The sequence below is a fragment of the Tupaia chinensis genome, unplaced genomic scaffold (genome assembly GCF_000334495.1).
Source record: "Tupaia chinensis unplaced genomic scaffold, TupChi_1.0 Scaffold148039_1, whole genome shotgun sequence".
Taxonomy (NCBI): domain Eukaryota; kingdom Metazoa; phylum Chordata; class Mammalia; order Scandentia; family Tupaiidae; genus Tupaia; species Tupaia belangeri.
The window spans coordinates 517,532-523,419 of NW_006207889.1; the positions used below are offsets into that span (position 1 = coordinate 517,532).

At 35.9% G+C, this 5,888-nt stretch overlaps 1 pseudogene; it reads left to right on the forward strand.

The window, feature by feature from the left end:
- The first annotated feature begins 1,587 nt into the window (after window positions 1–1,587).
- Window positions 1,588–2,149, forward strand: LOC102482123 (cell division control protein 42 homolog pseudogene; annotated as a pseudogene).
- Window positions 2,150–5,888: the final 3,739 nt, after the last annotated feature.

Genomic DNA, 5,888 nt, shown 5'->3' on the forward strand with positions numbered 1-5,888 from the left:
ATATATAATGTATGTAATATATATTATATATGACATTATCAGATATTATGTAGTTCTGATATATTTGTAGTTGAGTGAAAATATATAAATGTAATGCCACCTATTTTATAAAAGGACATATATTTATATTTTAAACAAACATAGTAATAATGAATATTCTATTTGAAAAGAGTAAGCACTCGTGGGATAAAAGTGTGAAGAAAACCCATAGAATGGGACAAAATATTTGCAAGTCATATGCCTGATTTGAGCCTAGTATCCATAATACATAGCAAATTTTAACATGTCAACAATACAAAGTCAAATAACCCAACTTAAAATGGAAATCAGCACTGGATAGCACTGGATTTTCACATGGCTGGTCATGGTTTGGGTACTTGAACTTGCTACTTTAAAATCATGTCAGGTAGTAGCCACCATTACCCCTGACATGAGTGTTGTGGAGCAGGGAGCAGTAGTGGTCAGGGAGACCAAATGAAGCTGGGAGACTGCTTCAGGCCTTCCACTGCCTTCCAACTACCCCCAAAACATGCCAGACTGGCTCGTCTCACACCCCTTTGCCATCATAATCTCCAGAATTTGACCAGCAAAGCAGGAAGCAGTAGAAGTCAGTGAAAAAAATTGAGAAAGACAGCCTCAGACCTCTAGCTGTCTGCTGCTCAACCAGGAATATTTTAAGCTTTTATAGTGTTCTAACAATGTGGTTCTGAGTCCTACTCCCTCCATCAGTTGAAAATCTCCAGTTCAACCACAGGTGCACCTGGTCTCAAAGACTGGAAAAGGAATCAACACATAAAGCAGGCAATATATATGCTTCTCTGACTAGAAGACAAGGCCCTCTATCAAGAACATGTCTGAAAAATAAAGCTCTTCTTCCTCTGTAAGACTACATAATTGATACCAGAAAAGTAGGAAGAACTATATAATCCATCAGATGACTAGAAACAAGTACAGATACAACAGAAGTATGGGAACACAAGGAAACACTTCTTCAATGGCACAGATCAACTATTCTTCAACCATAGACAGCACAAAAAAATTTGCAGGAATGTCAGAAATAGAGTTCAGAATACTCAGATGTTCTCAGAAATGAGAAAGTCCTTTCAGGATTTGAAGGAGCAGATAGACACCATGAAAAAGAATCAACAGAACTTCTAGAGAAGAAGACAGTAATACAGGAAATCAAGATCTCTCTCGAATGGGTTAATATATCAGACCATGCAGGAGACAGAATCTATGAACTGAAAGACAAAACCTTTGACTTAGATAAAACCACTAAAATAATTTTAAAAACTTTCAAAAAATGAGGATAACATACAGGAAATATACTAGACACCATTAAATTTCCAGATATCTCAATAATAGGTATTCCTAAGGCAAAAAATAAAACAAGGGCAGAGAGATTATTCCATTAAATACTTTCAGAAAACTTCCCAAACCTAGAGAAGTATTCAGACATTCAGACCCAAGAAATACTAATTCCCTGAGCCAAGGAAACTGGACGTAGTGCTGCCAATGTCCTGGTAGAGAGGCTGAGGTGAGCATCAAATTGGAAATATTTAAAATGGGTACACAACTATTTCAGCAATGCAGACAACTAGGTGTGTTGTTGTGAGTGATGGTGCTGTTGGTAAAACATGTCTCCTGATATCCTACACAACAAACATATTTCCATCTGAATATGTACCAACTGTTTTTGACAACTATGTAGTCAACTGGAGAGCTATATACTCGGGATTTTTGATACTGCAGAGCAAAAAGATTATGACATATTGTGACAGCTGAGCTATACATAAACATATGTATTTCTAATTTGCTTTACAGTGGTCTCTCCATCTTCATTTGAAAATGTGAAAGAAAAATGAGTGCCTGACATAACTCATCACTGTCAAAAGACTCTTTTTTTGCTTGTTGGGATACAAATTGATCTCAGAGATGACCCTTCTACTACTGAGAAACTTTGGCAAGAACAAACAGAAACTATCACTCCAAGACTGCTGAAAAGCTGGCCAGTGACCTAAAGGCTGTCAAGTATGTGGATTGTTGTGCACTTACACAAAAAGGCATAAATAATGTGTTTGATGAAGCAATACTGGCTGCCCTGGAGCCTCCAGAACCCAAGAAGAGTTGCAGGTGTGTACTGCAATGAGTATCTCTCCAGAGCCCTTCTGCACAGCTGGTGTCAGCATCATACTAAAAGCAATGTTTAAATCAAACTAAATATTAAAACTTAAAATTTGTTTTTGCAATAATGACAAACACCCTGCACGTACCTACATGAACTCATGTGGGTCAAGACCCATAAATATGCAACCCCCTCCCCTTCTGATACAAGTTTTTTTTTTTATCTTATTTTATTTGAGGTTCTTTTATACATTTACTCACATAATTTAGTTTGCAAAGTGAATATTCCAACATGTTTACATTTCTCCTCAGTCCAGTTGATAATACTATAAAGTTATCTTCAACAGATAACACCTGATTTCTTTGTCCCATTAATGCTTTGTCTCTCCATTTTACTCCTTAATGTCGTTCCTCAGACTCTAGTACTTTCTCCACGCTCTTTCCACACTATATCTGGTATTCAGAAACATTTACTCTGTTTCTATATACTTTAGTCATTCAGTTTCAGTCATAGAGTGTGGAAACTAGGTATATATTAAGTGGGGTGTACAATATCTCTCTTTCATAGCCTGGCTTGCTTCACTCAGCAGTAAATCTTTCATATTCATTCACTTTCAGTCAAAAGCCAGGATCTTGGTGTTTTTTATGACTGAGTAATATCCATAGAGTATATGTGCCACAGTTTTTCAATCCATTTATCTGTTGGTGGACATTTGCATTGGTTCCATGTCTTAGCAATTCTAAATAATGCCAGAATAAAAATTGATGTGCAAGCACTTTTCCAATTAAGAATTATTCGTTGGGTACATAACAAGGAGTGGCTGGACCACTTTGCATTCCCACCAACAGTGTAAGAGAGTTCCCCTTTCACCACGCTCCCGCCAGCACTTTTCATTTTTTGTTTTTTATAATCTTAGTCATTCTGACTCAAGTTAGGTGGTATCTCATTGTTGTTTTGATCTGAATTTCCCTTGCAGTGAGGAATGTTGAGCATTTTTTTATATGCCTTTTAGCTATTCATACGTCATCCTTAGAGACTGATTTTTTCAACTCATTTTCCCATCTTTTAATAGGGTTGATCATCTTTTCTTGGAATAGCTGCTTGAGTTCCTTGTGTATTCTGGTTATCAGTTCCTTATATAACACATAGTTTACAAAAATATTTTCCCATTCTGAGGGCTGTTGATTCACACCAATTACTGTGTCTTTTGCCATGCAGAAACTGCTTGGTCTGATGTAATTCCACTTGTCTATTATACAGATTATCAACTGTGCTTTGGGGGTCTTATTTAAGATGTCTTTCCCTAATGTGTCCTAGAGTTTCCCTAGCATTTTCCAAGAGCAGTTTTATAGTTTGAGGTCTTAGATTTAGATCTTTGATCCACCTTTACTTGAATTTTGTCAAAGGTGAGAGGTAGCAGTTCAGATTCATCTTTCTGCAGGTGGAAATCCAGTTTTTCCAGCATCATTTGCTGAACAGGTTTCCCTTTTCCCAGTGGATTTACTGATATCATTTGTCAAAAATCAGTTGACTCTATGTTTGGGAATTTATTCCTGGGAATCTATTCTTTTCCATTGGTCCACCTGTCTGTTTTTGTGCTAGTACCATGCTGTTTTGATTACCACAGCTTTGTAGTATATTTTTGGGGTTAGGAAGTAAGATACCACCCACTCCACTCTTCTTGTGCAGGATTTCTTTGGCAATACAAATTCTTTTACTTTATTTTATTTTATTTATTTTATTTTAGGAAGTAAGATACCACCCACTCCACTCTTCTTGTGCAGGATTTCTTTGGCAATACAAATTCTTTTACTTTATTTTATTTTATTTATTTTATTTTTTGAGAGTTTTTCGCCATAGGGTGCATGTCCTTGCCAGAAAGACAGAGAGAGTCAGAGAGACAGAAAGCGAGAAATTACCCTCCAGGGGAGATGGCCATGCTGCAAGCCCTTCTCCTCTATTCTCCTCCCGGGATCTTGAGCACACATGCACACACGCCCCGCATGAGTTTAAATCACCAGGTCTGGGACTCGAACCGCGGTCAACTACACGGGAGTCCAGCGACATAGCCATTATGCTAACTGCTGGTTCCAATACAAGGTCTTTTATGATTACAGACAAATGTTATGATTGTCTTTTCTTGATTTATGAAGAATGTGTCTGAAACTTTGATTGACATTGCATTAAATGTGTAGATTAATTTGGGTAGAATTGCTATTTTGATTATATTAGTTCTTCCAATCTAGGAACACGGGATGTGTTTCAACTTTTTCTTGTCATTTTTAATTTCTTTTTTTAGCTTCTTGTAGTTTTCTTTGTGAAGTTCTTTAACTTCGTTGGTTAGATTTATTCCAAGTTATCTTATACTTTTTGTGTCTATGATAAATGGAATTACATTTTTCAGTTTTATCTCAGTCTGCCTGCTGTTCATATATAGAATTGCTATAGATTTCTGTATGTTGATTTTCTATTCTGCAACATTTTACTATATTTATGTATTACTTCCAGGAATTTTTTTCATGGAAATCATTGGGTCTTCTCTGTGTACAGTCATGTCATCTGCAAAAAGAGAGTTTCACCCCTTCTTTTCCTATTTGAATGCCTTTCTTGTTTTCTTTTTTTTTTTTTTAATCATTTCTGATCACGTTAGGCAAGGACTTTGAATACTATACTGAAAAGGAGGGGAGATAGTGCACATCCTTTTCTTGTACCAGTTTTTAATGGAAAAGTTTCCAGCTTTTCTCCATTCAGGATAATGTTCGCTATGGGTTTTTTATAGATAAGTTTTATTGTGTTGAGAAATGACCCTTCTATGCCGATTTTGCTGAGAGTCCTGATCATGAAAGGATATTGTATGTTATCAAATGCTTTTTCTGCATCAATTGATATGATCATATGGTTTGTATCTTTCTTCCTGTTAATATGGTGTATTACATTTATGGCTTTTTGTGCATGTTGAACCAATCTTGCATTCCTGGAATAAAGCCTACCTGATTGTGATAAATAATCTTTTTTATAAGTTGTTGGATATGACTTGCTAGTATCTTGTTGAGAACCTTTGCATCTAGATTCAGCAGAGATATTGGTCTATACTTTTCCTTCCTTGTCCTGTCCTTAGGTGTTTTAATGATAAGGGTGATGGAGGCTTCATGGAATGAATTAGAAAGGGATTCAACTTTTTGGATATTTAGAAATAACTTGAGCAGAATGGGGGTTAACTCTTTGAAATTTTTGTAAAATTCATAGGTGCAGCCATCAGGATCAGGGCTTTTCTTTGTTGGTAGGTTATTTATTATCAACTTAATATTCTGGTTTGTAATGGGCCTATTCAGACTTTCTATATCCTCCTGGCTCAATCTTTGTAGATAATATGTGTCCCGGAGATTGTCCATCTCATCCAGATTGTCTTGTTTCTTGGCGTATAGTTGTTCATAGTTTCTTCTAAAGATGCTTTTTATTTCTACTATGTCTGTGGTTATATTTCCTGCTTCATTGCAGATTTTATTTGCCTGGTTCCTTTCTCTTTTCTTATTAATAAGTCTGGCTAGTGGTGTATCAATTTTGTTTTATCTTTTCAAAGAATCAACTTTTACTTTTATTTGTTTTCAGTATAGTTTGTGTATTTTCTATTTCATTTATTTCTTCTCATATCTTTATTATTTCCTTTCTCCTGGAGTTTTCTGGATTTTTTTGCTGTAGATTTTCCAATTATCTGAGGCAAGATGATCCATTTGCCTTCTTTCTGTCTTCTTATGTGTGTTAA